The 12,256-nt window shown below is 41.8% G+C and overlaps 1 pseudogene; it reads right to left on the bottom strand.

Annotated features, from left to right (window-relative positions):
* Positions 1–9,151: 9,151 nt before the first annotated feature.
* LOC150022221 (large ribosomal subunit protein uL11 pseudogene) lies at positions 9,152–9,720 on the bottom strand (annotated as a pseudogene).
* Between the last annotated feature and the right edge of the window lie 2,536 nt (positions 9,721–12,256).

Below are 12,256 nucleotides of genomic sequence, written 5' to 3'. Positions count from 1 at the left end.
GCACTGCACAAGAAAAGTGTTTGTGTTATCCATTGCTATTAAAGAAAACGGAGCTCTGGCTCTTAGGACTTCTAGATTGCATTTGGGAATATTCACTTCTAGCTATCTCCCACAGCTTATCTCCAGGGACCAGTTTACCATATAGTCTTGCTGTTATTTTGAAAGATCTTAGAATGTGTGGGAAGTGCATGGGGGTGATTTTCAATGGAGAAGACAGGTTTTAGACCAAGAAAGTAGGAGTGCAAAGCCCTGGTAGTGGGCAGGATTAACGGCAAAGAGTAAGACGCTGCAGACTTCCCCCGTGTTTTTATTTTTCCCTTGGCAGAAAAAGAGAGGGAGAGTAAGCACATGGAATAGAAGGACCCTTCCCCACAGTACAAGGTTTTCCCTTGATCTGGGCCAGCCTCGTGCTCCACTCTAATCTTTTACCATGATCAACTCGCCCTGATATCCATGGCTGTAAACTTCTCTTCCAACTCCTGACTACTCCCTTCCATGTCCCTGCTTCTCAATTTGCCTGACCCCTTCTCTATCCAGAAGCCTCCCCTGAGTCCGCCTATACACCCATTTTATCCTTCTCCCAACTTCTACATCCAATGCCTCTCTGTATCACTTATCAAGATGTGATACAACCATCTGTTCCTGTGGCTGTCTCCACTTCCCAGACTGCCCCTTCAGGGTATTAACTGTCTAATTTATCTTTTTTTTCTCTCTCTCTCCTTGACGTATAGTAGTTATGTTACAGAAACAGGGGAGTCCCAAAATCCCCGGAGTTTGCAGCTGGGGGATGGGGAGAAGGAAGCAGCTTTCAGAATGCCTCCACATGCCTGAGGCTGATGGCTGGTGTCTTTCATTATGCAAAATTGCTTGGATGCTTCCAAGGCCTCAGGTGGATGAGAGGAGTCTTGAACCAGGGGATGGCATGGAAAGCACACAGAGCCTACATGGCTCTGCGAATGGTCAGAAGTGTTGGCAACACCCACTGTGTCAGAGGACGCAGTCAGGGATATATAGGCAGCTGCAAACACTTTAGGGTGGCACACTCTGGGGCTGTCTCCCTCGCTGGTGGGTGTTCACAGGGGTGCTCTGGAGAAGGAGAGGAGATCCACGCGGTTTACAGAAAGAAGACAGTTTGCAAGGAGGCTGAGAATCCCAGCGGTTCTGCATTGAGAGCTGAAGGGCACCACAGCACTGAAAGGACCTCCCCAATCAGATTGAATGATTGGCAGCCGCTGGTAAAGCTGAACTGTGTTTGGGAAGTGGGGAAACGGTGTTTCTGACCTTCCTAAAACTGGCTAGGTTTGGTAGGGGGGAGGCAAGGATATGTGTAACTGTTAAATAAACAATTTTCTTTTCACTCAACTGAAGTATTAAGAGTTGTAATTCTGGCGGCAGGCAATCGGACCCCTAACTAAAGAGCCCGTGGGTTTGTTTTCAATTGGAGCAGCCCAGGGGTTCTGTAACACTTACTCAGTAAATGATAGCTGGAAAATAAATGGGACTGAGTGTGTCAGTCAGGGTCCTGGCAGAAAACTGAGGGCACATTTCAGTTGGGCAATTTAATAACCAACGGGACTAGTTTTTACAAAGTTGTGGGCAGGGTGTGGGATACCAGAAGGATATCGCAGTACCCAGGCCTGAAGGGGAGAAGGTTACTGAAACCCAGAGAGATAGAACTGTGTAGAGAAGGCAATCTGTCTAGAGCTAAGGCCTTGAGCTGAGGGATGCAGCTAGCCTGCAGGGACCCCACAGGGAGGAAGAATAGGAGGTGGGAATATTCCAGCTTTACTCTCCTCCCCTCCAAGTTCCTGTTCAGTCCAAATCATTTAACTTAATCAGAAGCCAGAGGGCAGTTGATGCAGTCCAATAGGTTAGCCTCCCAGGGCACACAGCAGAGTGGAGAAAGGTAAGAGTAGATCTGTAGGAAGTCAAAGAAACTCACTGAATCTTTCAGTTTGCTTTTTTTCAGACATTTTTGGTTCCTGAGTGCTGCAAATGTTGTTTAATTTTATGCTGTTTCTCTTCTTTTCAGGACCATAGCTAGTAACTTTTAACAGCAATGGTCATTGTGTCCCTATTTTTTTCTCTACAAATATTGTGCCCTTGTCCTCAGTTAACTTCTTCAACTCCTTGACCCCGCACCCTAACTCCACTCTTCAGTTGATTCTTCTCTGCAGCAGCAGCAAATAAGAATCTGAGATTCCAGACCCCATTTAATGAAAGCATGGCCAGATGGTATGTGGATAGCATTGAATCATCTTGAAATTACAAATTAAACTGAGAGAATTTCAACTTCAAGTTTCTTTTAAGGACCTAACTTTGATGAAACTTGTTACTTGAAACAGGAAAAATTTCACTAAGTATTATTATAATGTTAACAACTTTTTAAAAGGATTGTTCAATTAAAAAGTTTCCCTCAGGAGATGACAATTTGTTACCAAAGTATTTACCCAGACTAGATAACCTATTGGCAATGCTATCTTGGAGATTCCTGAAGTGTGTGTAGAGGGAGGATGGGGGTGAAGCATTGAACAACATAACCTTCCTAAAACCCTGGAAACATGGAAACGTGTACATTCTAACACAGATTTTTATTGTCCCTGATATAGAGACTGAATGCAGAGTAAGGAGATAAGATGTGAAGAGGGAGGGAAAGAAAATCCAAACCTCACCACCCATCATGACATTTGGAACCAGGTGCCCTACCTTGCCATCTGTGTATTAAACTACCATACAGTAATCTTGCATTTTCTTGGTGCACACAAAAGTCCTGTATTCTAACATAAAGTATAATAAGTTGTATGTAGTGGTTTGCTTTGTGGGATAAGTGAGCTATTTTTTAAACTTTCAAATGCTGACTGTGTTGGTTGCCTCTCCATTCTCCACCTTTCTTTGCGTTGCCTTGTGCCCTGGCAGGCTGCTGGCCCACTGGCTTCCAATCAGCTTTGGACAGTGGCTGTGCTGGAAGGAGATCAGAGAGCAGGAAGAAAGAGAGGCTGACCTATATCTCCCGTTGCGCCTCCTTGTCAGAACAAGGTTTTTGCTCTGGTTGCATCCCTTTTGCCACAACTTTCTCGTGTCCCCTCTTCCACAGCTGCAGCTCTCGCTGGGCCCAGTAACACCATGAGCCCTTGCTTCTACAGGCCTATGGGAGATACTGGCCACCTGCCCTTGCTTGTGCCAGGTTTTCACTCTCCCTTTTCAGGTTCTCTTAAGTCTGTTTGCCCCTCTGTAAATAGTCCCTCTATTAATCTCTCTTCAATTGCATCCTCCATGTAAGCCAGCTGTTTCCTGCAGAACCCTGACAGAAAAATGCTGTTTCCTCAGCCCCACCTCATTGTCTATGCCTTCCGAGGACACAAAATGGAAGGAGAAGTATATGAAGCAGGAGGAAGAAGCTCACACATCTTCCTGTCCTCCCTCCTACTATACAAGAGATTTTGGGGGATCAAAGGCTGTCCCGAATGACTAAAATAAAGCAACTAACAGCTGATCCCAGATGACTAAAATGCAACAACTCACAGCTGGCACTGTGACTCATGACATAAGCCATGGCCAGGCAGTGGGCCAAGGCTCCTTAGGAGAATTCAGTGAGGGTTACAGTTTTGAAATGAACACAGTCGAATCAATGTTAATGGGAGAGCTCTTCATTCCTCATGTGAGGCTAGTTTGTGTTGTCTTCAGAGAGAAAACCCAAAGTCTGCTTTGCCGAGATGTTTTTCCTCTGAGGGAACTGGCCGTGTGGGGACTGGCTACGGAAGCAGCCTCTACTGCCTCTCTAACTCAGGGGGCTCTCAGAGCCCATCTACTCCAGAGGGCTAGGCAGAAGCAAGGGAGGATTTCATCTGCATCTGGCCACGGGCCAAGGAAGTGCAGACTGGAAGGAGGCAGCAAGTAACTTTTACTGAGGGAGCCAAATAGCACACAGACTGGGAAGCAGGCACGAGGAGAAGAGGATGTCTGGGGAGGACATGGGGGGTGAGAATGAGTCAAACCAAGGCATTACTCCTGTTCTGTGCATACTGTAGTGCTTTGTAAGATCTACCTGACCCTTTATTTATTTTTAAAATGGCTTCTATCATCATCCTATTTGAGTTGGGTTTGGGGATTAACTGATGAGGCCGGAAGCACTTAGAAAAGAGATCTGTAAAACTCTTCCCAATCATCTTTCATCTTCCTAATTATCTGGCAAGACAAAATTACAATGACCTCGTTACTCGCCTACCTTCTCAGCCCAAACTAGGTATAGTCCAGTCCAGCATAGGTCTGGTCTTCACCCAGGCAGGGTCCAAGATTCCCCGATTCTCATCTACCACCAGGTAAGGAAAAAAAGAATGGGGTTTGGTCACACCTAGGTTTTATTTATTTTAGAGCCCTCACCCCTGTGCAAACTTACAAAACCTTGTGGAAAAAATTGACATTAGTGGAGCCATTTTTTAATTTTATTTTTTTAAAATGTTTTTTATTGATTATATTGTTACAACAGTTCCAATTTTCTCCCCCTTGCTCCCCTCCACCCAGCACCCCCCTCCCCCAGCAATCCCCCCCAAGTCCATACCCCTGGTTCGTAAAAATTAACTATCCCCCCCTCTCAAATATTAGGACCCTTTGTAATCTTGTAAAGCACAATGGGCGAAGGTCTCAAGCTCCTCTAGCTGCTTCAAGCTGGACATGGTCGTCGTCCTACCTACCCTTGGGTCCAGAAAACCCTAATAAGAGTGGGGGTGTGGAGGGGAGGGTGGCCTTCCCACATGGGGAAGGATCGTGCAGACTCCAGGTCAGTTGGCTGTCTCCGGTCAACGGCGTGCTTGGTTTAACAGGCTGGTGTCCTTGTTGTGTTCTGGGGGCAACAGATTTGGTGAAAAGGGTTAAAAGACATCATTCAATCCATAACTACTAGATGACAAAAGGCAGGGATTAATTTTTCAATGTTCCATATTAGGAAAAAAAAAAAAAAAAAAAAAAAGGGCTTCTTTGTAAGAAGGTGTGCTAGGCACATCTCACCTGTCCAAAACCCTTTTGCCCATTATACTTAGTTTGGGCTGAGGGAAATAGTTTAGGTTTTCCCCCCTCTCAGACCTCTGGGCCTTTTCTGTCCAAGCCATTAGGATAGAAAAGAGAAACCCGTTTTAAAGTGAAGCCCACAGACCACCCCATTCTTCCCCAACCCAGCCATTTAGTTCAGCCAAACCGTTGAGTGGAGCCATTTTTTAAAAAAGCCAGAGCAGCCACACCAGAGCAGCTGGCATGTCTTGCTCCTTGAACCATTGGAATGCTTGAACTGGGCAAAATAATCTTTGGAACTGGGCCAAACCAATATTATATTCTTAACAACTATTTGTAAAATTAACAGGAAAGCAGAGGTTGTGACCGCAAGGATGGATGATTATGCACACTTTCTGAAGATACAATCAGTAATCAACTGTCCATAGCTAAAGAGTAACTCAGTTTTTTAACAACAATAGAAATTCCTTTCTTCTATTTGTGTAATTATTTCCCCTCCTTTTCTCAAAAACAAAAACAAAAACAAAACAAAACTTTTGCTTTCACCCTGTCATTGGAACACAGTTCAGGTTTCTGCTTGAATCTGTGCCCCAAAGTGTTTGTTGTATCCACTTTGGCTTTTTATTGTTAGGTTAACATCCTAGATTAAAATATAAGCTCCTTCAAGATGAGGATTTGATCTGTTTTATTTGCTGCTGTTCTTCCAGGGCCTATGTTCTGAAAATGTGCTGGAATTTGTTTTGAGTAGGTGTGGGGTGACACACAGACATGAAAATGCTTGCCAGGAAAGAAGAAGTTGTGTTTTAGTAGTCATGGTTCCCCGGAAACAAGAGGCATGGCACCACCCACACATTGCCACACGGGGTCCGTCTGAAGCACGATGATCAGGCGGGGGAAGAGAGAGCTGTAAGCAGGAGACTTTATTGTTATTTTTGAGCAAGGAATGGGAGATGCATGGTAATCAAGCAGAACAAGCTTATAATTGGATCTTTTGAATAATTCCAGTAAGCTCTGTTATAGGGGTGGCCCGCATTGCTTGGTACCTGGCCCTGGCCCTGTAGTGGCTGGGGCAGGGGATTGTGTCTCAGACCGTAGAAGTCTCATACAAGGAGACAGGTGAAGGAATGGAGTCAGAATTGGTTGGTCTGCTTATCAGAGGCATTCTGGCAAGCAAATTGTTATCTCTAGGAATTAGTTAACCATAAAAGGGGCAGTTTGCCCAGTTCACAGGCTCCAAAATACCAGGACATCAAGAATATGGAAAAAAAAGAAAATAGAGTTACTACAGCCTAAAACAATTATGGACAGAGGAAAGGCCTTTAAAAAGCATATTCATGAACAGATTAACTAGAACCTGACATTGGAGAGCCTAAGATAAAGCAAAGGAAGTAATGCTGTGGAACACTTTTCTCTTAACCAAGCTTTCTTCTACACAAACCAAATTTTGTACGTATGCTGTACTACCTGGCTGGGACATTATAGTATGTGAAGAACAGGGCTATACTATAATTAACAAGTAGCCAAAAACATCATTTACCTTTGGAAAACTTTTATTGGATGCTTCTCTGTTTGGCTTTGTAATAACAGGAATAAGTGTTCTAATTACAGTCCTACCTGTCACATCTTTTTACAGGGTGTTCACAGGTAATGTCTCAAAATATATTTCCAAAATTTTGGCTCATGAATCTCAAGATCTTATTGAAGTATGAGGGAATCGCGCATGCCCCCAAAAAGAACTTTGAAAGTAGACCAAAGAGACTCTTTTAGTTGGCCAAATATTTGGCTAAGTAAATTTTATTTGTAAACAGCTTACATAGACCTCACTGGATCTCAGGAAGCCCTGCTTATACCATAATTTATTTTAAGTACATTTATTTATTTATTTATTAAACAGATTTTATTTTTTAATTTGTTTTTAGAGAGAGGGGAAAGGAGAAAGAGAGGGAGAGAAACATCAATGTGTGGCTGCCTCTCACACGCCCCCAACTGGGGACCTGGTGGTGCAACCTTGGCATGTGCCCTGACTAGGAATCGAACCAGAGACACTTGGTTTGCAAGCCAACGCTCAGTCCACTGAGCCACAGCAGCCAGGGCTATCGTAATTTCTGTTAGCAGGTAAAGCTCTTTTTAAAGAGAACACCAAATGGTATAAGTCCAAATTTTACTTTTGTTCCAAAATAATTTAGCTTCTGTTATTTATATTTTGCCTCCAAGCTTAGGTCCTTGAGATTTCAGTCAACAGGAAGCAGTCTAGAATAACGGAATACATATTGTGCTAGGCCTGTGATCTGCTACTAGCTTGCTATGTAATCAAACAGTTTACAGGGGCCAAAAAGTGGGCGCAGTTTGTTAATCTGTGACAGGATGACTTCATATAAGATCAGGGTTCTTAACCTAGTGTCCATGGATAGATAGAACCTGAACTGAAAAAAAATTGGACCTTCATTTTCATTAACTTATAACTGAAATTTAGCAATTTCTTGAATTATAACTGCAAGCCCCTCTAGTATTGCAGTGGCTATGACTTTGTCACCAGTACAAATCACTGATATTTTCATGTCCCATTAAGGGTTGTTGCAGATATCTCTAATGTCTACTTAACCACTTATGCTCAGCACTCCTCAGGGTAGCAGGAGTTGGTAGACCTGCAGCTAGATCTCAATGCAGCAATAATGAAGCCTGTATACTATTATATCACTTTTTTTTTTTTTTTCAGTTTGGTAACTCCTTTTCAATGGAATTGGTTTCCTTTGTAATCCTTATTTTTTAAATCATTTCATGCATGTTAAACCAATATTTGGAAGAGAGATTCATATGCCTTATTAGTCTGTTTAAAGAGCTCATATACACCAAGGCTGAGAATCTCTGAGTTAAATGACCTCTAAGGCTTATTCCTGCCTTTAAATCTATACTTTGTACAAATGAACCCAGAAACTCAGGGGAAGGCTATCATCTAAATGGAACGCACATCTTACAAAGTACAGTCACCATCCTACCATGATAGGAATGTAAAAAACAACGGTTGACGAACTTGATATGTCTCTTGAAAAACCAACCTAGGATTGTTAAATGCTGAGTTGCCCTGAGCCTTGTACTTTCTTGACAATTGAAAGCCTATCTCTTGACTGCTTAATCTTTGTTTACTGATGGTGTGTGGAGATATTCTATAAGCACAGCCGGGCCAGACAAGAGTTTTCAAACAGATCCTGTTTATCATGAGTATCTTGTTGTCCCAACATTTTTATATCTTTCTCCCCTACCTTGGTTCTTCTCCTTCCCAGCACCCACATTTTGTGCAAGAACCCCCAACACTCAGATTGCCACCTACCACCCACAACCAAGATCCTAAATGGAGACTTAACCCTTCTTCACCTTCTACCAATATGGAGTATTACAGGTCTCTTTCATGCTAAGTATTGATGGTCAATAGTCATACTAACCATGAAAATTATTGTTTTTTTATTGATTTGAGAGAGAGAGAAGGAGGAGGAGAGAGCGAGATTTGCTGTTCCACTTATTTATGGATTCATTGGTTGATTCTTGCACGTGCCCGGACTAAGGATCAAACCCACAACCTTGGCATATTGGGACAACTCTCTAACCAACTTAGCTACCTGGCCAGGATCAGGCAAACTATTAACACTTACCACCTAGGATGTGCCAGGAATAGTTCTATGAACTCTCCTTGCATTTATTAATTTAATTTCCTACAACAACGCCATTTTATAGATGGGGAAACTGAGCCACATAGAAGGCAGACTACTTGACTGAGGAAGGAATGAGATTGGGATTCAAAATCAAGTAGTCTGACTTCAGAGTCCTTACTTGTAGACACTGTGCTGAAATGCCATGATTGATGAACACCTTTCCTCTTTGTTGACATTGCCATTTATTTGTTTAGTTTTTTGCTGCTGGAAAAATTGCCTTCATGAAGTCTTTATATAAATAATTTTACACATTTCTGGTTGTTTCTTCAGAGCAAATTCCTAAAAGTGAAACTACTGGGTTAAATTTTTTAAAACAATTTCCTAAATGATATCACAGAAGATTTGAACAGAACTGTACGATCATGCCTTTTCACACCGTTGCCAATAAAGAGTATTGGTTTTCAAATGATCTTTAATTGAAATATTTTTCTTTGTAGTTCTTAACTAGGTGGGCATTTCACTGCACCACTGCTGATATCACCTACGATGTCATGAGAGTGGCAGCCATCAACATGGCAGCCTACAGACTGGGCAGTTTCCAGAGAGTTCTCTAGCTAAAGATTGGTGTCTCATCTGTCAGTCAATGTTGACAATCTAATCAAAAGTGATATTTCCATTGTACTTAATGGTCGGTTTTTTTTTTTTTCTTCTTTCTTTCTTGTGGCGTTTCTTTGAGGGCTGTGATGATCAAGACATAGGCAGAAGGCACTACCTCAATCTAGGCCTATCTCTTCTGAATGGTTAGTTTCACTGTAATCCTCAGACCACCCTTCCAATCACTGGTTGCTTTGGCGATGTCACCACCAACCATTTTGGGAGACAGGCCCAGCGGGCCTATCTTGGGGGCCAGGGCAGACATAGCACCGACTGCTCTGCTGGTGCACCTCAGGTATATGACTTTGATCTTGTCGGGGTCAAATTGTGGCTGCATAGTGGAGGCAGCTGGTGTGGGATGCACCCAGATTTAAGATGACTGAAGAAAGTTGCACCTTCGCCTCCTCTGAGCTGAAAGCCGAAAAGCTACTCTTCTGTATTTTAAAAATGTTGGTCAATCTGATGAACATCTCTTTATTATTTTCACTTTAGGATGCAAAATTTTTCATGTATTATTAGTCATTTGTATTTCTCTTTTGTGATTGCTTATTTCTTTACTTTGACCATTTTCTTATTTTGTGTAATATTTCTTTCCTAATAAATTCTTAACATGGTTCTTTGGAAAAGATTTAACTGAAAATAATAAATTTTAGTGCTTCACTGAGCATAAGACTGAGATCCCACAATGTCTGACAACGTTTTAGTGTCATGAGACCTAGGGAATTATTTGGGTTAATTTAAGTCATCAACTGCATTCTCAGCTCTTTTTGAGTACATCTTGGTTTGGGCAGGGGACTTCTTTGTGTTCCTGTATTTTGTTCTTGGGATTACAAGTTGATTTTCCTCTGATTGAAATCCTACTGTAATCAGAAACCATAGAAAATAGTTCCCTACTAAGCACATTTCTCCTCTCAGCCTTTATTTGATGTTACCTTTTAGTACACATACTGATTAGTATCGCCCATTTTACCTTAAATTTCTCTTATCCACAGAATATTAAATTTGTACACCATGAGGGTCTATTTTCCATGTTTTTCAGAAATCACCGGGGAAAGGGATAGCTACCTGGTTTTTGAGGTTCTTCCCCACCCTGTAAGCCCCTACAACCAGTTAAAGGGTCTATTCCACCCTCTTAGAAACTGGAAAAGTTGACATTTGTGCTGCTTGTCACTACCAGAACTAATAAGTAGAGACAAGTATTGAATATTTATGGGTGCTTCATTCAGATAGCTGGTGATCTGAGAAAATGGTGGGTTACAGACCCTAAGAACTGCCTTACATTTCCTTTCAAGCCAACCTTTTTTATAAGGAGAGAAACATGTAGGTAAGAGGTCTGGAATTCAGGAAAAGAGTAGGGAATGCGTTTGGGATTCAGGGAAAAGGTTAATCAGATAAAAGCTGCAGTCCGGCAATTTTCCTAGCATCCTTTCATCTGTTGACCAGTGACTTTTTATCTGTGTCCTGGACAGCAGATGTCTCTCCCTGGAGCACAATGGCTTGCAGTCCTCCCGCGGCACAAAGGTTGAATTGCTTGTTATGTGGTCTACTGGAGTCAGGGTGAACCATACCTTCAGTTACTGGGACAATAGCTTTTTACATGCATTAATTACCAAGCTTATTAACTGTAACTTAAAACTAAAAATTTTCCAAATCTCGAGTCCCCCCATCACTGCTACTTTGGTTCCAGCAAACCTTCATCTCAAGCCCAGATTAGCAAACAACCATCCGATTAATTTTTTTGCTTCCCCCTCCTCCAGGCAATGCATTTCTTGTACCACTTCAAAAGATTATCCTAGCCTTTTTGGGGTGATCACTTCATAAGTTACATAAATATCTAATCACTATGTTGTACACCTGAAACATTTTAATATAATATTGCATGCGAACAGTAATTGAAAAAAAAATTAAGATAATCCAATAATACAAAGCCAAGCACATTCCTCTGATTAAAAGTCTTCCAAAGGAACTCCTGCCATTTGTGACAACATGGATGGAACTAGAGAGAATTATGCTTAGTGAAATAAGCCAGGCAAAGAAAAAAAAATACCATATGATATCACCTAATACAGGAGACTAAAAAACAACATAAACAAATGAACTAACTAGAACAAGGAGCAGAATAACAGTTACTAGGGGGAAGGGGGATAAGTAAGGGAAGGGTTTAGTCAAAGAATGTGTATAAATGACTCATAGACATGGACAACGGGGAGGGATATGATTGTGGGAAAAGGAATGGGCTGGGTTGGGGGGAGCAATGGGGAAAAAAATGGGACAACTGTAATTGAAAAACCAAAAATTAAAATTTAAAAAAAAAAGTCTTCCAATGGCACCAGGTTTAAAGAAAACTTCATTGGTGTGGCATGATCGAGTCCTTGCTTATCACCCAAGCCTCATCTCTCTCTCCTTTCCCCCATCAATCTCTGCTGCCACCATCCTGAAGTAATGATTCTTTTCCCCAAGTGTCATGCTATCGTTTATCTTTTTTTCACTCCACAGGCCGAAGCTCAATCCACTGAGCCACACCAGCTAGTCTTATCTTTTTTTAAGTGGGTGTAGAGTTTTCACATTTTATTGTACTTATTTAAATTTTACCATTAAATACTGAGCATAAGTATATGTTGGCCTTATATCCAGATTTTTGAAATGTAAAGATAAATGGATGGATGTCTTTAAGGATGTGATATATTAGACATTGCAGGGTATATTGAACACTGAGAGAAACTAGGGTGTGGTAAAATTCTGCCTATACACATTTAGTGGCACAAGCAAACTCTGTAGGGCCAGGAAAACATATGTAAAACTCCGAATTGTAATCGGAAGAAAAGCCCATTCAGGACTGAACTGAAAGGTCCTCGGTTACTGACAGAAGAATCTCCCTTTGACTTCAGGCTTTCAACAAACTGAATCTTTGTCAGTGCACAAAAATCACTTCATTGTACAAGATCCCTATT

Source organism: Furipterus horrens, unplaced genomic scaffold (genome assembly GCF_987537825.1).
Source record: "Furipterus horrens unplaced genomic scaffold, mFurHor1.1.pri manual_scaffold_1, whole genome shotgun sequence".
Lineage (NCBI taxonomy): Eukaryota > Metazoa > Chordata > Mammalia > Chiroptera > Furipteridae > Furipterus > Furipterus horrens.
This window is presented reverse-complemented; position numbering and strand designations above follow the sequence as displayed.